General features: G+C 42.9%; 1 protein-coding gene across 1 annotated transcript in view; it reads left to right on the top strand.

Annotated features, from left to right (window-relative positions):
- The window catches only part of B4GALT5 (beta-1,4-galactosyltransferase 5), a 72,176-nt gene that overhangs the window by 13,912 nt on the left and 35,743 nt on the right, over positions 1–22,521 (top strand). The window lies entirely within an intron of this gene.

Genomic DNA, 22,521 nt, shown 5'->3' with positions numbered 1-22,521 from the left:
CCCTTTGAGGTGCTTTGTATCTTACATAGTATGTGTAGGATAATGCTTCAAACTTGCAAATCATAAATGAATGTATTAATGGTTTGTCTTGTTCCTTAACTTGAAATCTAGATGAAGAAATGATAAACGGAATTCCCTGGCAGTTCAGTGGTAAAGACTCAACACCTTAACTGCTGTGGTCCTGGGTTCAGTCACTGGTTGGGGAAACCAAGATCCTGCAAATCGCATGTCTTGGCCAAAAAAATAAAGATAAAATAAAAATCGATAAACAGGAAAACAGTCCTGATTTAGGAAGAAGTAGATATAATAATTCTTGTATATTGCTAGGAGCATTGTTTCTCATTTTGAATTAGAAAAATATTTAGGTTAGTGGTTTTGGTGTTTTCAAATTTGTGATCAAAGCTATACTTTTTGTCATGAGTATGCTCATCAGTATTTGAGAGGTAGTTTTTGCCTAGGCAATGAGAAATTGTTTTACATTTTACTTCTTCCGAGGAGCGATAAGAAACACTTTCTGAAATTGGAAGTCCATATGGTTGGTATGAAAAGTAAATCTGTTATTCCTAAGCAGCTAGTGTTGCTATTGGGTGGAAGGTGGAGATAACCTTGCCTCTGTTGCTAGGGTTATTTTTGAGCTGACTTGTGTTAGGCTGGCACCCATCATTTGCTTTGTCTGCAAAGGACAACTGGAATCCCAGAGAGAGAGAGTGTGTGAATGTGAGTGGGAGGAAGTGAAACATTTGGTTTTGGTATTGGCTTGATTTTTCTATTTCGTTGTTGACTTGGCATGCCTGGCTCTTTCATTCTGCTTTTAAGTATCCAGAAATCTTCAGGTCTGTGTGAATTAGAAGATTTGGATTTAATTGAATTTCATTTGGCACTGTGGGAAATTAACTTTAGGTAAGAGTTACTTTTTGGGTTGGCTTAATGACAAAGATTTTTTTTCTCTTAATTGTTTCATTTCATTATAGAAAATTTCAAACATATGTACAAAAGTAGAGTGCATAGTATAATGGACTCCCATGAACAAAGGTGATTTTTGATGTGACCTTCATATTTGTGAAAAATGTAAATGTGAAACGGCCCCTTCCCCCAACAAGACAAAAGTCTAAGCTTAGACTAATTAATAACCTGTACTTTTAAAACCTTTGGATAATTGAGTTTCATTTCTGTTCAGCTGTCTTGCTGATCCAGTTACCTAAATGAGTGTTTCTTGATATATAGAAAGGGAAGACCAGAAGTATATAAATACAGGCTCATTGAGAGGATTAAAGGAGAGAGTGTTTGTCAGTTTGCCTGGCTCGGTGCCAGGCAGATGCTGAACAGGTAACAGCCCCCTTGCCCTCTCACAGGTCCTCCCATGGCGCTCAGCTGGAGGAGCGGGGAAGGGACAGGGGGGAACTGGGACCCAGTAGAGAGTCGATGACAGTGCAGCTTCCAAAGGATTTGTCTTTTCTATCATCCCATCCTTTCGAACCCTGGGTGTTTAGAGCTGGAAGAACGGAGGTCAGGTGCTTGCCAAGGGCAGACCTTTCTCTGCTCTGGTGGCAGCGCGGAGGCAGTCCTGAGCTTGAGCAGCAGGTGCCGTGGCTGAGGACGCTGAAGTCTCCGAGGTGCCCTGGGAGCAGACGACTGCTGCTCTCGTGTGTACCAGCTGTGTTCTTTTGGTTCTCTTGGCCTGTTTTTCTGAGAATATATTGCTGGGGTTTGCAGCAACTCTTTATGAGTTTGGGTAAACTCCAGGAGTTGGTGATGGACAGGGAGGCCTGGCGTGCCGCATGTCATGGGGTCGCAAAGAGTCAGACACGACTGAGCGACTGAACTAGACTTGACCAAAGCCAGGTGCCAACCTTGCAAAGGAAAGAATGGCAAAAGTACCACTTTTAGGACCTGTGTTGGCACAGATTTTGTGATTTGTGTTCAGTAACATTCCCCAGTAACCACACACGAACACCACCACTGATTTAATTGTATTATTAGTTATATTAATTTTAGTCCTCTCATTAAAAAAGTAAAACAGTCAGCATGGGTGAAGCCATAGTTTTGGGTTGTATTTTTTTTGGGGGGTTGTATTGTTTGTGTGAAAAGCTGACTCTCTTCATTGTGAATTTTGAACACACTCACCAGTAGATTATTTTAGTAAGCTTGTGTCATCCGGAAGCATTCCAGAATGAATCATGTTTTTTAGGATCTAATAAATGTTACCACCCTTGTTCTGTTGAGCAATGTTTTTAAACTATTTAATCAGCTTTAAGGATGATAAAGGAGTTTACCGTAATTTATTCATAATCATCTTTTCATCCCAAATGTTTTCATTTCATTGTTTCCTTCTCTTTGTATACACAAACAGATATTTAAAAATTGTATACCTTAGGAGTTGCTAGGCCGAGAGAATTGATGTTATAAGGGTGGCGGCAGTTTAGTGAATACTCTTGAGTGTTTGTGTTGGAATAATCTCGTACCATCTCTTTGCTGTAATATCTTTTCCTGGTTAGTTCTGTTTCTCTCATTTTAACTAAACATAGCGTCTTTACATAAGATTATTTCTGGCAGATGACTCTTGAAAGCTCTGAAGAAAACATGTGGAAAACTTGATGGGAAGTTCTGGACCTTGTGACGTCATATCAGTTTAGTCTCACTCCTAAACACTATTAATAAAGTTAAAATAGAAGGACCTCAAATTTCACTAAATGTTATAATGTGGCTAATTTAATGGGAGATATTTGATCTATCTCCTCCTTTGATTGGGTTCTCCAAGACAGAAATAAAATCTTTCTCAAAAACCTATTAACGGGCTTCCCTTGCGGTCCAGTGGCTCAGACTCTGCACTCTTAATTAATGAGGGGGCCTAGGTTCCATCCGTGGTCGGGGAACTAGATCCCACATGCTGCAGCTGAGACCCAGTGCCGCCAAATAAACACATAAGTAAAATATATAGAGAAAAACCCTACTTGCACTTGGTTATTTTTCTCCAGTCTGATGTTTTTTCCTCCAGTTTGTCGAGAGCAACCAAACTAACTTTCTCCATGCTCTTTTTTCCCCATTCCTGTATGTACGGAAGGGGGACACCAATCATGCAATTTATTCTTTTTGGTAAAGATGATTATATCAAATGCAGTTAGTTCTGTTATACCATGACTTAAATGTCCCTAAAAATCTCTATGCTATACAAAACTATTGAATAAAAACCATAGAGCTTATGGGCAAGATGGGGTTAGGCACATAACACTTAAAAACTAAATTAGTGTCATATTAACAAAAACATAAGGAACCTAATGAAACCAGCACAGTTTGACACATGTTAAATGGTTAAGAAACACCAAAAAATAGGGCACTTTGTTTTGAAAAAGACCTGAAATTTGCCGGTAGAAGTGGGCAATCCGAAGAATTGCAACTCCAGAGTTACTGTGGAGCGTGCTGAAAGAGTACTGGCTGTTGTAACATCCAGTGTGTATGGGATGACACACACCTCGCTCAGGATGAACTGAGGCCGCTGGCAGATGTTAGACATCGGCGTGTGTCCGTTCAGTCAGTTGTGGTTTTCTGGATGTCGCTCATGAACAGACTTGAACATAAGCAACACAAAATTCCAGTTATCCTCAGGTTGTTCCCGAATACGTCACTTGTGTTGGAGCAAATGTGTACTTTCAAAATAAGTCTGATAGCGGAAATGCCTGTAAGACAAAATAACGATGTCATGTGAATAAATACGTGAAATAACAAAAGATTTTTTATTTCTTCTTGAAGTGTGGTTGATTTGCAGTGTGGTGCCAGTCTCTTTTGCACAGCAGAGTGACTCAGTTATGCCCATAGAGACATTCTTTTAAAAAAACGGTTTTAAAAACGCTTTGAAATCTCAAGCTTCCAAAAGAGTTGCATGTGTAGTGTAGTGACTTTTTCTTGAACCATCTGGTGACATTATGTCCCCTCACTACCAAATATCAGAATGCGTTTTTCAACAAAGAAGGATACTCCAGCCAAGGACAGTCCACCCGTTAACGTTGACGCTGATACTCTACCTCTGTGGCCGTCTAATCTCTGATGTTGCCCCGGTGATGTCCCTTGTGTCAAAAGGGTACAGTTCAGAATCGCCCACTGTGTTCCATGTAATGTTTCTTTAGTCTCCCTCAGGAAAATCTGGAAGAGTCCCTCAGTTTCTCCTTGAATTTCATGACCTTGACGCGTCTGAGGATGAAAGCCAGCTCTTGTGTAGCCTGTCCCTTACTTTGTTTCCTTGTGGTTAGATCCAGGTTCTGCATCTTTGGCGCTAAAATCGCAGAAGTGGTGTTAACGTCCTTGTGATGCGTGTCAGAGGACACGAGACTGTGATTTGCCCCATCGCCAAGGATGTTTGGTCTGATCTCCTGACTAAGGAGGTATCTGGAGAGGGTTTCCGCCATAAAGTGACTCTCTTTCCTTCTGTATTCAGTATGTATTTTGTGGGAAGGTCCTTAATAAATTTAAAGGAAAAGAAAGAAAAAAAAAACATATAAGTATCTTGTTCTTCATCAGACTTCTCCGTGTATTTATTTATTTATATAAAGCCGTACTTTTTTAATGAAAAAATTTGTTATCAGCATGGGCATGTGGCTTTAATCTGTATACCCTTATTATTTGTATTCAGGCTCACTTGTCCTGATCGGGCCGTGGGGACTCCGTTGCCCTGGTGCCCACTTCCTTACTTTCTGGAATAACAAGTTGTTCTAGGCACACTTTCTGCTTTCTTTATCCCGGACCTGGAATCAGCTATTTATCTAAAACATGATTCTTTATAATGCAGAATGGGTTCTTAGAAGCCAAGATCCTGGTTCTGGATGCGCTCATTGCTGTTAGTGTTGCGACTTCTATGTTTTCTTATCAATGTATAGAGCTCTGGAAAATATGTAGGTATACACACACTGTTACACACCCACACACTACATGTGTATTTATTCCTCCGTGAGTTCACAGCAGTATCCACAATTTAAACCTAACATCTCAGGGTCCATTTTAGTTTTTGTTTTTTCCTTTCTGTATTTGTAACTCCTTTCTCTAACAGTGAGAGTCCTAACTCCCGTTTTCCTTGCTGTTGTTAATGTTTACTTATTTGATTAATCCCCTTTCTCTAACAGTGAGAGTCCTAACTCCCATTTTCCTTGCTGTTGTTAATGTTTACTTATTTGATTAATCCCCTACATGTAACCGTATATTCCTCTGTGTCCAGTCCCTGTTGGGACATGTTTCTAACCCTGAACATAGGTCGGCTCTCTCTCTTGGCTGGGCTGTCTTCCCTCGTCATCCCACTTGGGTTCTCTCTACACGCCTGCCCCAGGCTGCTCCCTCCACCCTGCTTGGGCTCTGGCATCCCCTCTCTGTCGGACGCCTCCCTCACCCCTCCCGGCCCTGGCACCCCCTCTCTGTCGCACGCCTCCCTCATCCCTCCCGGCTGACGGTCCAGGCAGGGCAGCGCCCTCCTCCTCTGGGCTCTGTGTCTCCCCTGTCTGACCCTGATGCAGGCGTCTGCCTCGCTGGATGGTGTGGTGGTGGTGCTCAGCCGTGTCTGACTCTGCGACCCTGTGGACTGCAGCCCGCCAGGCTCCTCTGTCCATGGGATTTCCCAGGCAGGAATACTGGAGTGCGGTGCCATTTCCTTCTCCTGGGGCCTTCCCGACCCGGGGATCGAAACCTGCATCTCCTGCATCGGCAGGCAGATTCTCTACCACTGTGCCTCCTGAGAAGTCCCACTTAGCTTGGCCCCACCAATGGCTTCCTTTAGGACCGAATTTTTTATTTTATTTTTTAGAAAGAAAGTGAAAGGGGATGGCACTGTATAAAACTTCTTGATAAGTAAATTCACGTGTTTTGGGAAAAAATTATTTGCCTTGACCATATCACCTGAGTTTTGCATACTGAAAATAGTGTCTCCATACCTGTCTGAAATTCTTTCTAGACTATTTTCTGTGTCTCTTGATGCACAAGCTACTCTTGATTTCTTCCTATAGACTCCACACATATAGCTAACCAGAGGCTGACGAAGTGACATTTAGCCCATGTGATTGTGATGACTCTTCTTTCCCTCTCGAGTGTTTCTTCTGACTGAGGGGCTGGGGTGTCGGAGAAGCCCTGTTTTGCAGAAGTGACTGTCTTGGTCAGTAGTTTGTGTTTCTGGCTCCCCTTCTCCCAGCTCAGCGGTCCGTCTTGCTCTGTCTCCCGGCCACAGGGGCAGCAGGTGCCGCTCCCATTTGCTGAGCCTTTCTAGAAGAGTTTTGCACTTATTGTCCTCTTCATTAGCACTCTTAACTCCGTGAGACATAGATGTTTTAGAGATGAGGAGACCAAGGCTTGGAGAGGTTAAATAATCTGTTCAGGGTCATAGAACTTGTTTTGAGGCCAAGCCTACTTTTTCGATGCTCTTGGATAATGCTGCGCTGCCAATGGACGTGGATTTGAGCAAACTCCGGGAGGTGGTGGAGGACAGAGGAGCCTAGCGTGCTGCCGTCCACGGGGTCCCGCAGGCAGACAGCAGCAGTGATGCTGCCCCTAGAGGAGGAAGATGAATTTGATCATACTGAGTTTTTCAGTCATTGTTTTTCACTCCTTTTGATTTAGGAGGAGGAAGTATAAACTCTCTACAGTTGGAAGAAGAGAAATAGATGTCATTAGCCGTGTGGAAATACTGACACTTAATGACTGTATTACTGGAATAGGCCCACAGAAGTGGTAGGTGTGAAGCCTAGATAAACCATCTTTTTTTTTTTTTTTTTTTTTCTGATCTGGGCACAATTCATCTCTTTGTACTTAGAAAGGGTACTTTGAAGTAGGAGGATCAAAACTTTTTGAACTTCTCTTTGGAAACTAATGTGAAAATTAAGGTCTTCAAAGTACACTTAAGCTGTCTGGTGCTTTTTAAAGAAGAGCAGCTTAAGACTTCTTTCTTAGCCCATCTCGGTGCTGGCGTTTCTTGGCGAATGGAATGATGTGGCTAATTGTCAGGTTGAAAGTGGGTTTCCGTCCTGTGGTTTTGAGTTGTTTTCCAGGTACAGAGATTACTCTGTGCCTTTGTCCCCATTACGCTAGCCCTCCCTTGTGACTGGTGCTAAGTATGAGGAACACGTCAGGAATTGGGGAACTTCCTCCAGCGCTTCCCTGGTGGCTGAGACGGTGAAGAATCGCCTGCCACGTGGGAGGCCTGGGTTCGATCCCTGGGTGGGGAAGATCCCCTGGAGGAGGGCATGGCCACCCACTCCGGTGTTCTCGCCTGGAGAATCCCCTGGCGGGCTACAGTCCATGAGGTTGCAAAGAGTCGGACACCCCAGGCTACTCCTCCTGCTCAGAGTTTTCTTTCCGCAAAGCTGCAGGCCTGCCCTGGGGGTCAGACTGGCAGCGTAACCTCGTTTGCACTGCTGTCTAACGGCAGAGCACAAACACAGTCAAGCCAGCCAGGCTTTTGGAAAACGGTGAGGAAAGAAGCTTGTTTCTTGATAATGTGTAACCATGAGACTAGTAAGGATGTTTATACTTAGGATTCCTGGAGCACTGGCAGTCAGAGGTACAGAATTCTTTCTCTCCTCTCTCTCTCTCTCCCTGTTTCGCTCCACTTTTCCTCCCTCCCGCCTCCCTCTCTCTCTCCATCAGCCAGTCAGTCATCTTTCTCATAGGCCTTTAGAGACAGGAGTTATACTGTCCCGACTGCCGCTGTGCTGTGTTTAGGAGGAGGAGAATTTGCCTGCCCCCGGGGGACGTAAACCTGCTCTGAGTTCTGGAGTCACACCTTCTAAGCTCTTGGCCCACCTCTGCAGCCTGCTGGTTTTGTGACTTCAGGCAAGTTCATTGAACCATTCTGCACCTCCTTCAGTTTCCTCGCGGGATAATGTCAGTTTCCAACCTCGCAGTGAAGCGCTTAGCAAGGTCCTTCCTTGGCGACGGGAACATGCCCAATAAATGTTAACCGGCTGTGATGACGGGAGTCTGCCTGCTGGGAGATTGTAATCTTGGATGTGTTTTCCGGAGTAAGTCACATACACAGGGTCACCACATGAGAGAGTGGGAGAGGACGTTCAAGGTTACTGTAGCCTCTGTGTTGGACCGGTGGGGGAGTGGAGTCTGAGTTCCAGGGTTTACTCAGTCTCCCTGCGATACCAAGACTAGAGCTGATTCTCAGTCGGGTAATTCCAGGGACTTTTCATCAGTTTTATCAGGGAGTCTCATAAAGATGGCATTGAATAATGGTGCTATGATGATACCAAACTTTTTTTTTTCCTTTTTCTTTTTTTGGTGGGGGATGAGGCAGAGAGAGGTTTGTGTATAAATAGAAAAGGCACACTCAACATACCTATTGTTTTTATAATGCAGACTACAGTGAATAAGTTAAAAAAAAAAAAAAAAAACTTGGCAGGTGGGACTGCACCAAAGATAGCATGTTTGCAGGGGGACATAGGTTTAAAACAGTTGAATCCCTGTTGCCCTTACAAACGTGGGGTAAGTAGGATGTCATATTGGTTTGCTGCTGGGAGAACCAGGCTATCTGCAGGTGAGCAGAAAGATAAAACAGGTACAAAGGGCATTATAGGTCTGTAACCAGAGTGAGATGGGGGATTGTTACAGGTCAGTTGCTGCTATACTTTTTGCTTGTTTTATTTTTTTAAGTATGTATTTATTTTGGATTATAAAACTAATATATTCACTGTTTAAATTTGGAAGATACAGCAAAGCACAAAGAAAATAAAGACAGCCTAAAATCTCAACCCAAAGATAAATTGCTTATTAACATTTTGTGCTCTTTTTCTTTTGGTATGTGTGTAATATTTTAAAAACATAATTGAGCTCATATGATATGTACAGTTTGATATACTAACTTAAAGTGTTAAAACAATCTAGAAGCAAAGTGGCTGTCATGCCTTCAGCCCTGTAAGAAAGTCTGGACTTCACCATCTGGCGTAGAAGAACATTCTTTACTGTGTGCTTCATCGAGTCGCGATGTCTAGAGTGGCCTGTTCGTGCTGCACCTTCACTTTTATCAGAATGACTCATATTTCCTCGCCTATTGGAAGGCTCAGAAGTGAAAAGGATAATTAATCCTCAAGGAAGTTTTGCCTGGTTCAACAAGCACCATTTGATCACTTACTTACTCAGCCCTTATCTGCTATCTGTCTAATAATAATCCAGGACCAGAGTACAGGCATAATCTGTTAATTTATGTTAACCGGTTGCCAGATAACCACCAGGTAACTCCAGTTCACAGCAGAGAGAGCAATTAATTCTTGCCACAAGAAATTCATTTTGGTCATATGCAGAAAGGAAAGCCAAATATTCATGGAATGTACATTCTAGATAAAATGGAAGTCTGAGGGTAAGGATTCTTCCCTACGATATTTTGTGCTTCCCTGGATTCATGAAAGTAGAATTTTAGAAAACAAGAACAGTTGTTAAATAATGGCTACATACGCTGGACTTGGCAATCAGTGCGTCTTCTTTGGAGCTAAATATGATCACATTGAGAGATGCTGGCAGTAAATTAGCTATTAGTAATACCACACTTTAAGTAGTTTATTGGAATTGAAAGATATCACTTTCTTTCCTACTTGTATAGATATATTTAACTTCAGGAATGTGCTTCCATTTAATGTTGTATAGTTAAAATATTCATCCTTTTAATTTTTTTGTCCTTAAAACATTACTTTTCTAAGATTGACTCTACACCAGAGACTTTTGAAGACGTTTAAAATGCAGTTCTGAAAAATAGTGGGTTAATGAGAATGGGGACTGACTAGGAGGGTCTCTGGCAAACTTGAAGGGTGATGGTTGTGTTTCATATCTTAATAGGGATTTGGGTTACACAGGTATGTGCATCTGTGAGAACTCAGCAAATGACGTGCTCATTTTGTGGAACATTTATGTAGATATTGATCTCTCATTAATAATATGCATGCTGAAGTATGTAGAGGGCAGTATACTGATCTGTGTAATTTGGTTGGAAGTGCATGAAAAAATAAGATGAATTGATGGACAGGTAAATGGATATATTTGTGATGAGAAAGTTAAGAGTAAAGGAGGACAGAGGAGAGATGAACTGAGCATTTGGGGTTCGCAGATGCAAACTATAACGCAGAGAATGGATAAACAGCCAGACCCTATTGTATATCCCAGGGAGCTGTCTTCAGTACCCTGTAATAAACCCTAATGGAAAGGAATATATATATTTGTGTATGTTCGTATAACTGAATCGCTTTGCTCTACACCAGAAACTAATATAACATCGTAAATCAACTGTATACTTCAAAAGAAAAAAAAGTTAAGTAGAATCAAGATGGTGAGTATCTGGGTGTTCACTGTAAAATTCAACTTTGCTGTATGTTTGATGTTTTTCATAGTAAAATATTGGTGTGAAAGGTTATAAATTAGCATCTTTAATGTTCCAGTTACCATAGAGCAGAAATGGAGCCATTTGAACCTGACCACTGACTTGATCATTTTAGTTTTGAGACTGATAGAGAGCAAGTGAGGAATTGTTAAATTCTCCGTCTTCGCTACATGAAGGGCGCTCACAGTCTTTCTCATTGAGTCCAAAGGTTATTTTTCTGATTATTGTACTGTCTTGGAAGTGGCCAGGTAACATAAACCCTGTATAATTGTCAAAGGTAGCACCTGTATTCTTTTCTACATACAGTATCCAGTGGGTTCATAAACACTACTTTGCTAAGGCACTTTCTAAGGCTAGTGCTCAGTTCAAACCTGTATTTTTTCTGGTCTCTTCCTCTACTCTGCAAGCTTCAGTCTGGATGTTTTCAGTTGTCATGACTTCTAGTTCACTAATTCTCCTTTTTTTTTTTTTGCTATGTCTAATCCAATATTAAACTCACATACTAAATTCTTAATTGCTGACTTTTTATTTGAGACTTTTCTTAAAAAATAGATTCCAATTCATGGTGAAATTCTTTTTTCTCCCCATCTTTTTTCTTAAGCTTTTTTCTCTCTTTTCTCGAATGTACTTATTTTGAAAACTCACGAGTGATGACTCCAATTCCTGTATTCTCTGTGGATTTTTTTTTCCTGTTGTCTGGTTCTTCTTTTGATATTCAATCATCCGGTGTCCTCTCTCTTGGCATGCCTGGTAATTTCAATCGAAAACTGGTTATTGCGTGTAAAAAATTGCAGTTGGCCTTACAGGATTTATCCTTGACTAGAGAAGGCTTGCTTCATTTGCTAGGCAAAGCGGATGGGAGCCTGTCCCATTATCCTGCCGGGGATCGAGCTGACCGCAGCCAGGGTGGGGTTTACTTCTGCTCACCGGCTCTTAGGTCGGCTCTTAGGTCGCAGTCCTGCGGGAGTTCCAGCTGAGAACCTGGACTGTTGACCATGACCCGTCCTCCGCGATGTGCCCTGAACTTTGATCTTTGAATCCTCAGCACAGGGGATGGATAAAAACCCAACTGTGCTCTTCAGAGGCTTTCTGCTCTCAGCCTCCGAACCTGTGCATCTTTGGGATTCTACTCTATAAATCTCTGAAAGGGAAAATTGGTGCAGTTCTTTTCACTGGGATCCTGGCCCCTTAAGACTCAATTCTTTAGATCTGAGATGACAGCCAAGAGCTCTGCTGATTCCTCTGTCTCTTAGTGGTGTCTTCCATCCTTTGCCCAGCCCGCCTGCTTCTTCAGCCTTGTTCTTGGTACCCAGAACTGGCAAGTACCCTGAAGAACAAACCAACTGCAGTCTGTTGGCTCACACTGCCAAGGGATTCTCCCCTTTCCAGGGTCTTGTCTCCTTGAGTCCTGGTTACCTCAGCAGCTCTCTGAAGTTTGCAACTTTTTTTTTCTTCTTTTGACTTTTCTATCTTTTCTCCAAGGAATCCCTGGTCTGAAGTAGCTACTTAGTAATAGTTGGAAGCAGACACTGGTTTATATAAATCTTGCTCAAGTGTTTTTTCTTTATGTTGTAGAAAAGATGGTATTAGTCTTTGTTCCATTTAAGGAAGACATGTCCAGTTCAAAGGGAACTCAAAAGAAATATGACCTGTTGATTAATCTAAAAGTGAATATATAAGTAAGTTATCATCACTACTGTGCTTTTTGTCTAACAGTATTAATGGTTGATTTAAAAGTGTTTTATTTCAGTTGCTAAGTTGGGTCCGGCTCTTTGTGACCCCATCGACTGGAGCACGCCAGCCACTTCTGTCCTCTTCTGTTTCCCGGAGTTTGCTCAGATTCATGTCCATTGAGTCAGCGATGCTCTCTAACCATCTCATCCTCTGCTGCCCCCTTCTCCTTTTGCCCTCAGTCTTTCCCAGCATCAGGGTGTTTTCCAGTGAGTCAGCTCTTTGCATCAGGTGGCCAGAGTACCGGAGCTTCAGCTTCAGTATCAGACCTTCCAGTGAATATTCGGGTTGATTTCCTTCAGGATTGACCTCCTTGCAGTCCAAGGGACTCTCAAGAGTCTAATCCAGCACCACAATTCAAAAGCATCAATTCTTTGGTGCTCAGCCTTCTTTAGGGTACAACTCTCACATCTCTACATGACTGCTGGAAAAACCATAGCTTTGACTATAAAAAAAGGAAATGTTTTATAACACTTATAAGTGTTAGTCTTAGGCACAAACAAGTTTAATGGTTTTTCTAAGGCAGAGTTTCTCAATACCTGCACCAGTGACATTCTGGGTTGGGTAATTCTTTGTTGCTGGGGGCTGTTCTGTGCAATGTGGAATGTATAGAAGCATCTCTGGCCTTTTACTCAGTAAGATCCTCTAGCAACCTCCTCCCCCAACTGTGACAACCCAGAATGTCCCCAGATACGGCCAGGTGTCCTCTGGGGAGCAAAGTCACTCCTGGTTGAGAGCCACTGGTCTAAGAGGAGGGCTGAGTTGTCCTAATTTGATATTTTGCCAGAGAAGTGGAATTGAATTTTGATTTACTCGAGTTACTGTCTTTCACCATTGAACTCTTCTCCAGCTGCATTCTTGCCTAATCATTCAGTCGTAGACCCTGGGGCCCTTAAATGGTTATAAGAAGAAATAGGTTCAAGCGGGAGGGGGTATAAGTATGCTTAACGGCTGATTTATATCGTGGTATGGCAGAAACCAACACAATGTTGTAAAGCAATTATCCTCCAATTAAAAATAAATATAAAAAATAAGAACATCCACCTAAAAAGAAAAAGAATATATAGATTTTATCACCCTTAACTTGCCTGTTGTGAATTGGGAGCATAGGTCACTCTTGAAGACACTCGTGGCTTGCAGGTGATGGTAAGGGGTCCAGCCTGTGTGTGGCGTCACCTTGGGCTTCTGCAGAGGGGTACTGTGATCTGCTTTCACTGTGATCTCACACACGGCCAGTCTAAGCCGACGGGAGCAAATTAACGCAGAGAAGTCCACTCAGAATGTAAACAACCCTTTGGAATTTAAGGGACAAAGGACACAAAGAGATCAGAATTAGGGCTGCAACTAAGGGTTAAAAGTAGAAAAGACAGCTTAGAAGTGAGCTGGAGTGGACTTTCTGAAGCTAGCAAAAATGACTTAAGCTGTTTGCTACTCTTTCTCTGCAGACATTTTCCTGTTTTCCAGTTCATTCTGCTTTGATGCCAAGGCTCTTATTAATAATGCATGGCTTTTTTCTGGTACTCCCTGCCCATGGAGCCTCTTAGGTGCTGAGTCAGAGGAGATTGTTACAGCAGCAACTCAGCGCCGTGGAGAGAAGCCCCGAAGCGGTACTGAAAGGCTGCCGTCTTTCCTGCCTATCCTGTAGTAACTCTCACCTTAATTACTCTAAGCCTCCCGTTCAGAGGTTGCTGTTTTCTTCCTCTTAAAGGCTTTCAGAACTATCCAGAAATGTCTATGACATAAGGTTTTTGAGAACTCTTAAAAAAGTGGGTCTGAAAAATGAAAAAAAAAAAAAAATTGGTCTGAATGTTAATGTGAACTGCATTTGATTTCTGGGACAATACTGTTACTTATTTCAGTACTTTTCTACCTGGCTGCCTGGATATGTCGCTCCTGAGTTCGCTGATATCTGTTTTGTACGATTTAAAATGATATTTTCGCCTTACCTTTTTGATAGGCAGCTGCTCGGAGTCAGACGTAAAAGAACAGGACATATAATTAATTGCCCGGGGAGCACGCGGGTGCGGGCATGGAGCCAACATTTTCCTCCCCGCCCCTTGCCAGCCCACGGCCTTCTGGGTGGCCACTCAGAGCCTGACCTTTGAGAGCCCAGCCACCGCTGTGCCTGCGGTTGTCAAAGGCAGGTCTTTCTGGGCCACAGTTTTATTTCTGGTCGGTTAGGAAGGCGCCGTGTTGGGATGGGCTCTGCGATGAGAGAAATTGAGGAAGCTGCGGGGTTTGTGGTGCAGGTGGAGGGGAGGGCGAGCGCACACACCTGCTGAGCTCCTGGTGCACGTGGTCACGTGGGGAAGGGGTGGCCAGGTCTGGGACGCGCCCTGCAGCGTCTGTCTCAAGTCAGCCTTTAAACCTTGAGCATCTCAACAAACTCGTTAAATCAGTTTACTGACCCGCTGCCCTGCGTTTAAATGCTGATTTTCCCAGAACCATCATCCTCTTTGTTACCCCGGGTTATAAAGGTAGCTTAGAAGTTATTTACCTCTCTTCACAATCAGAAATAACAATATGGATAAAAGAATACTCGAGTGGAAACTCACAAATAACCTCACAGTTTTTTTCTGGAAGATTATCCTAAAACAAAAGGCTTGTGAAAATAACAACTGGGACTCATACGGAAGGCCCACTCCGTTCTAATCACTAACTTTGGGGTCTGAGATTTGTTCTTCCCAGCCTTCACAGGACTGTGAGACGCTCCGTCTTGAGCTGCAGACCACACGGCTGAGCAGGGTCCAGACTCAGCCCTGGCTCTTAGCTGAATGGAAGACTGAGCCGACCCCATTTCGCTTCCTCTCTGTTCACAGAGAAAGGGGATAGTGTTTGAACGAGTGGCTCTTGAGTGTGTCATTTAAGTCTGCACGGAAGCCTTGATCGCTTTCTGTTATAGCACCGATGATATTGCACAGCACATAATTAATTTCCACGCTCACGTTCTTGGTGTTATATGTGGCCTCCATCAGTTCAGGGACCAGCTTTTTTTTTAATTAAAAGAAATTCTAAGCTAACATGTGAGTGCTAACCATACACAGGGTCCTGGTCTTCGAGCTTTGTGGGTGTTACTCATCTTCCTTACCTGATGAGGTGGGTGGTGTTTCCTTCATTTTAGAGGTGAGGAAATTGAGGTAGAGTCTAGGTAACTTGACCAAGGTTCTTCTTTTTTCTTTTAATTGATTACTCTTGTTTTCGGCTGTGCTGGGTCTTTGTTGCCGCACCCCGGGCTCTCGTTGCAGTCTTTGGGCTTCTCTGGTCGTGGCGCATGGGCTCCAGGGCTCTTGGGCTTCCGTGGCTGTGGCTCGCAGGCTGAGTTGCCCCCAGCATGTGGGATCTTTCTGGACCAGGGGTCGAACCTGTGTCCCCTGCATTGGCAGGCAGATTCTCAACCACTGGACCACCAAGGAAGTCCTTGATTAAAGTCAGCACTCAAGCCTGGGTTGTCTTATTCTGGAGGCCAAGCTCTTCAACGCTAAGTTGTAGTCCCATTTTAATGTATTTGGATCCCAACTGCTTTGTAGTAGAAACTTAAATATTGATGAGTGGTTAGATTAAAAAGTTAATGAATGTAAAAGCAACTCCTTGGAGGCTGAGCACAATGAAATTATGATTTTAGAATGTACTTTCCTTTTTCAGGTAGATCACAGTGTGTAGATGCTGGTAAGGACTGGATAGGCCCTGGTGAGGATTAGAGTCAATTTAGAAGATGTATTCTGTTGAAAGGGGACAGCCACTTGGCTACACAGCCCTGAAATTTCAAGATAATCTAGAAATCTGGATTGAATAATAATAATAGCAAATATTTAAATAAATCGGGTGCTTATTATGTTCTGGGCTTTATTCTTAGTATGTGACAAATGTTAACTCATTTAAATCTAAATGAGATAGAAGTATTGTTATCCCCATTTTATAGATAAAGAAACTGAGGCACAGAATGGTTGTTTTTTTTTTTTTAATTTGCCCAAGGTCATTTAGCTGACTGGGAATTATCCCTAGGTAGCTCTGTTCTGAAATTGTTACTTTTAACCACTTAACTGTTTGGCAGTTAAATCACATTTGAAAGTGAAAGGAAAACCGGAAGACATCTGATCAGCCAGACAACACGTCTGTGTGTGGATAATTTGCAGCTTCTCATCTGAACCTTAGCTTTTTGTGAGATGAAAACAATTTATTTCTAAGATAACTGCTTTCCTTAATCATTCTTAGTTGGCAATTTTTATCTGTTGTATACAAACTTACTTCTAAGTCATTTCAGATATGCTAGTGTTGTTAAATGTCAAAACTGTTTGTTAAACCCTCTACCTGCAGGACTGGTTTGCTACTTGATAAATTCAAAACCTGGAGTTCTTACAGTTTTCAGGTTTCCTTGGTATTTTTGATACTGGGGCCAAAAAGTTACCATCATTCTAACATTTTTAATTTTACTTGCATGATGCATTTTTCTTCTTTAAAACATTGCTTATAAAAACTAGAGTTGCCAATTTTGTTAGCACAGGGTTGGTTGGTTTTTTTTTTTTTTTTTTTTTACAAACATCATTTCTTTAATCTACTTCTTTAAAACAGGGTTTTTCTTCCTCTAGTTCTGGTCATTTCAGCTAAAAGGGTGATAATGAAAAGCAATGTTAATGGGCTATTGTAATAGAATAATTAGAAATGTATAAGTTAAGATGTTGATTTTTGAAGTTTAAAAATTGTTTAATAGGATATGAATAAATTAGAGATTTACAGCTTAAAACAGGTTTTGGATTGTGAGCACATATGGTATTTATTACTTAATTGAAACTCTAGACTGGTGTTTTGATTTTTTTAATTGAGAAATTTAGCTTTGGAAGTATTTGTCTCTATTTGAAATGTGTTAGAAGCCAAAATTGTGTTTCAGATTCTTTTAAAGTATGGATCCTAATTTTCCCCATCTCTTTTGTTAATTATTTGATTTTTACCCCCAACGATTAGGACAGAAATCTTGAATTTGGCCATAGGCTAACAAACTATACCACACCTACTCTTTCAACCATATTTAACAAATCTTTATTGGGTTGCTACGGTATGCCAGGCACTGTTGTAGACATTGGGATAATGAACAAAACATACAAAAAAAAATCTCTGCCCTCATGGAGCTAATATTCTAATGTGTAGTGGTCAAATAAGACAAAAAAAAGTCATGAATCATATTAGATGATTAGTGATATGGAGAAAGATAATTGGTGGGGGGAAGTTGTGGATATGTGGGGGTTTTTGAGGCGGGGGAGGGTTGCCATTTGAAATGAAGTTTGGTTGGGGCAGGTCCTGCCCGAGTTGGATGAGCAAGCCTTGCAGTTGTCTGCCGCAGAGCAGCACGTCGGCAGGGCCTCAAGGGGCCAGCTTGCCTGGTACCCTTGAGACAGCAAGGAAGTCGTGGTGGCTGGTGCAGAGCGAGTGAGGCAGAGAGTGAAAAGAAGCCGGCAGAAGGCTGAGGATGAGATGCAGATCTTTGCGAGTCGGGGTGGGCCGACTGACTCAGTGAAGGGCCAGGTGTGAGCGTTTTAGGCCTTGCAGCTCGTAGCCCTGAAGCAGCCACAGCCAATGCAGAAACCAGCTGGCGGTGTGCCAGCAATACTTTGTTTATAGAAACAGGCAGTGGGCCCCCAGCATTTGCTGACTCCTGGTTTAGAGCCTTGGAGACCATTGTCCGGAGTTTGACTACTTCTCTCAGTGAAATGAGAATTCACTGGAGGGTTTTGAATGGAGAGGAGTGAGATCATTTGACTGCTGTTTCAAAGGTTGCTGCTGCCAGCCTTGACACCCCTGCCTGTGAAGGGGTGATGAGGGTGAAAGGGTAGAGTTACCACTAACCAGGGTAGGACGACCACAGCGGAGCAGCTTCGTGGGCGGGAGCAAGCGTGCTTTGGCTTTGGACCAGTGGAGTTTGGACGTCCAGGTGGAGACGTGGATGATGCGGTTGGCATCCGGACAAGGTGTTCAGGTAGCGGTCCCGGCTGAACTTCCATGTGGCATGTGAGGTCCTGAGGCTGGATAAGCAAAGCAGCGTAATAGCAGCAGCTAGATTTGTCTGCACTGTTTGACACTTTGGGAATTTTGACTGTTTCAACTCTTAAATGGATTTTATTTTAATATAGTTTAAAAATTTTTTTTATTGAGGTGTAGTTGATTTACAGTATCTTGTAGGTTTCAGGTGTATAGCACAGTGATTCAGGGGGGTGTGTGTGTGTATACTTTTTCAGATTCTTTTCCCTTACAGGTTGTTACATATTATTGAGTATATTTCCCTGTGGTATACAGTAGGGAGGGTCCTTGTTGGTTACCTTAAATGGATTTTAGAGAAAATTTATGCCCCTTTGGTTCAGTTTATTATTTATCACCTGTAATTTTATTGTTATAATTCTAGTTTTTCACATGTGACTTTTTAATAATTGTGGTGATATAAGTAGGCAAAGTTAAAATTTACTGTTGTAACCTCCTTAAGTATAAAACCCAGCGGCATTAAGTGCCTTCACAGTATTGGGTGGACACCACCGCTGTCCATATCCAGAGCCTTTTCATCATCCCAGAGACCACTCATTAAGCGATTCCCCAGCCCCCCTTGGTCATCACGTTTCTACTCTGTTCCTATGAATTTGTCTATTCCAGGTGCGGCATGTGAGCAGAATCATGCAATGTCTGTGCTTTTGTCTCTGACTTCGAGTAATGTTTTCCAGGTTTATCCATGTCCTAGCACGTGTCAGTGCTTTTATTACTTTTTAAAACTTCTTTGAATAATTCGTACAGCCTTCTTGTCCTGCGTCTTATTTCTAAGAGGAGTCCTTTGCTGCACAGCAGCCTCAAGAACCCATCCCTGTCACCCAGAACACCCAGGGTCCCTGTGTCTGGAACTTGAAGAGCTGGTGAGGCACCTCTCCAGCCGGTGCAGCGCCCCTTATTTATGCTGGTGGAAGAACAGTGACGACGATGGTGTGGAGCTGGGTGGCTTACTCTCTGGACAGCATGACTTGATGGGTTTTCTGATATTTTATGGCATGTTTAATCACACGATAAGCTTGTCTTATTTGGAATAGGTAGAAAACCTGAAAAAGTGGCACCGAAAAGGAAATGATCGAGATTCCTTCTGGAAGAGGGTGGAGAGGTATTTGGGGGAGTGGAATTCTACAGCTGGCTCATCTGACAAATTGCTGAGCTTGGGGGCAGGTCCTGTGAGCCTGCCCCTCCCACCAAAGCAGTGTTATTGGCCCTGTCTCCTAAGTAACCTCTTCACTGTTTGCTTGATGACAGCGGTGTTTATGGCATTGTGTGCATTGAGGGAGAAGCTGGCTGCCCTTTGGGCTTGGGGGTTAAGTCCACTGCGAGCTCAGGCGACATGTGAACAAGATGATACTTGTTTAACCAACATCAGGTCTCACTGGCAAGGCTCAGTAATGTTCCTGCCTGTAGCGGCAGAGAATGACAGATAGAAGAGAGCAATGAAGGATAGAATGAAAATGAATGTTCACCTTGACTTTAGAACTGGCTATTGCAGAAAAACGTTAAGAACAGATTAGTTTAAAAAAAAATTGAAGAACAGAATTGGAGACAAGAGGTCTTTTTCAAGACGCAGCCCCAGTTTTGCGCCTGCAGCGGATCTTTCAGGTCATTTTCCATAATTCATCCCAGCAGTGCTGAAAACAGTCAGCTCTGATGAGAGGTGAAAAGGACAATCAAAGTATCCATTGTTCTTTCCTCTTTAATCGTGGTTGGCTTTGGGTCTTGGCCCTAGGTTTTAAATTTTTTTTTTCTTCTTTTATCAAGTGGGCAAAGGATGAAATTATTGTATCTGGCAGGTTGGAGGGGACTTTGCTTGGGGCTCCAGGAACCCAAGAACTTTCCATTTTTACCCCTGCCGGCAGTAAGTGTCTGTGTTGAGGAATATATGGAGGCCAAGGGTCTCCACCGTCTTAGTAGCCTGGTGAATGGGAACTTTTAAGTTGTTTTTCTATAAAATGGAAATAATAATACTTACTTGATCAAAATGAAATGAAACCCCCTGATCCTTTCATTTTCTTCTTGATCAAGGCTTGTGCAAGGAGGGAGTTTGGGAGGAGTGTGTCCTTCTTTCCCTGCTAACATCTGTGTCACTTCACCCTTCCAAAGACCTGGGGAGCTCCTGGATGGCTTCCAGGGCTCAGCAATTATGTGGTCTTTGTTTTTTAGTTCTACCAGTTTATTGCTACCCACCCATCTCCCTCCACCCTCGTGCACACATGCTGTCATGTAACCCCATGGACTGCAGCCCACCAGGCTCCTCTGTCCATGGACTTTTCCAGGCAAGAATACTGGAGTGGGTTGCCATTTCCTTCTCCAGATTATGTGTTTTAGCAGCGTTAGGTTGGGAGGCATTTTTCAGTACCTCATGGTCAGCCGATTACAAGTCTTGCCCTTCAGAGGCATGCCCACGGGTACCAAAGGGTGTATCCATTAAGGATGCCCCGCTGGCGTCTAGCTGGTGGCTACACTGGGAAGGCATCTGCCTTATTTAACAGTAGGCGAAGAAACTCAGAAAGGGCCTAAACTCTTTTCCAGCCAAATTATTATCCCCCTGTCCTGGGCTCTAATTAATGCCGTGACATGCCTTCCATCCTATTTGAGTTCTGGGGTTGGTTCTGCTTTTCTCTCTTGCTTCCTCTGGGCTGTCTCTGGGAAATTAGTAACCAACTTGACCTTCATCTTCTAATTTAGCCCAGGAGCCCTCGGCTGTATCTAATTGGCGTCTGGCGTAAGACCCAGGCTTTCTTCCAGTGCCGTCTGATTCTCTACCTTGCCATTCTCAGCTCGGAAGAAATAAAATTTGTTTATTCTGAGTCTTAGGGTGGAAACTGTCTTTAGAGCACATGCTCCCATTTGTTTTAAAAGATATTTCACCTGTCATCAAATCCGTATGTAATTTTGGAGAGTGTGACTTATTTTGTATCGTGTTTTGGTTATATTTTATTTTTTGTGCATAGTAAATAATAAAAGATTGCATAATTTAAAAAAAAAAGGCAGTTTCAACTCTTTTCCTCAGTAGACAGTTCCACTTCAGAAATCAGACAAGGATCAAGTAAAATTAAAAGAGCTTGACTTTAACATAATCACCATGGGTTTGCACCTAGCATTTGGGATTAGAGATTTGTGTGTTTACAGTCTAAACGGTGTGAAATGGGATTTAAAAAAAAAATAGAAATGATAATGCACTTTAGTTAGTGTTGAAGTCGCAGGTGGCTTGAAGATTCGTGCAGTGGGGAACACTGCTTCGGGGAAACTAGCGTGGAGGTGTGGTGCTGGGGGTGGGGTGGAGTAGAAGGACCTCGTGAACCTTTTACCAGGAGGGGCTGCTGTGTGACCTCAGGACCAGACTTTGGGGAGGGAGACTCCTCGAAGAGTTCTCATGCCCAGGACGAACTTGGATCATCTTCGCACGATAGGTGATGTGGTTGTGGTCATCTTTGAAACCTGCGGTTCCCTTTCTAGCCCACGCTCCCCGACTGACATAAAGTTGTAGCGTTTTCTGGCTGATGCTCTTCAAGGTGCCTCTGAAAAGATTGCGGAAATGCCCCTGGGAAGAAAGACGTCATCAAAACTGTGGCATCTTTTAAAAAAACAGGCACGCACACACCTCGTAGGCTGCTGTTAGAAGGTCCCAGCCGCAGAATTAGAGCAATGACGCCTTTGTGTTGTAGAGGAACATGGAAGTATTACAATTCTCCACTTTCCGGGTTGAATTTCCCTCCTTGCTCACCAGAAAGCAGCAGGTGCTAGTCATCTTAGGGAATGAACGCCATCGTGATTCCTTTAAAGGGTGAAGACTATTGTTACTTGGTTTTTCTGTCTCTCCTTCCTTTGAGATGGGGCCAGGACAGGCTGGCCACCGCCTTCTGTCCCTTGTACCTCCCTTCCCTCCAGCCGACCTCCTACTAGTTTTACATTGGCCAGCTCTAGTGCTATACAGAGGGCCTTCACAGACTTCACAGCCCCTGTGCAGAGGCCAAGGGCCAAAAGCGTGCTCAGGAGACCAGCGAGGCTTTTTAAAGGAGGCGGAGATCAGTTAGCAGGTACATTCAACACTAGATCCTTCTCTCTTTCTCTCTCTCTTTTTTTTTTTTGGTGGCGGTCGGAAGTGATAACATTGGTACAATCTCTCGTCAATAGCTTAACTTCATCTGCTTTTGTTACCACTCCCAGCATAAATTATTTAGCACAGAGGCAGGCATAATCTCATAAAATTACTTAGCATTAGTATCCTGCTGTGAGCATCATTTTCTCATGTTGTGCTCTAACCACAAATTAGCACAAGACACTTTAGGAAAATCTTCTGTGGATCCACTTAGAGAGGTCATATGGGTAGAAGGTTACAGTTGGAACTCCCTGAGTTTTTTTTCTTTTCTTTTGGGTGAGTTTTTCTTTTATTCTTATGTAATTCATCGCTCTACTAGAATAGT

Source organism: Muntiacus reevesi, chromosome 2 (assembly GCF_963930625.1).
Source record: "Muntiacus reevesi chromosome 2, mMunRee1.1, whole genome shotgun sequence".
NCBI lineage: Eukaryota > Metazoa > Chordata > Mammalia > Artiodactyla > Cervidae > Muntiacus > Muntiacus reevesi.
The sequence above is the reverse complement of the archived record's forward strand: the minus strand, read 5'-3'. Positions and strand labels throughout refer to the sequence as shown.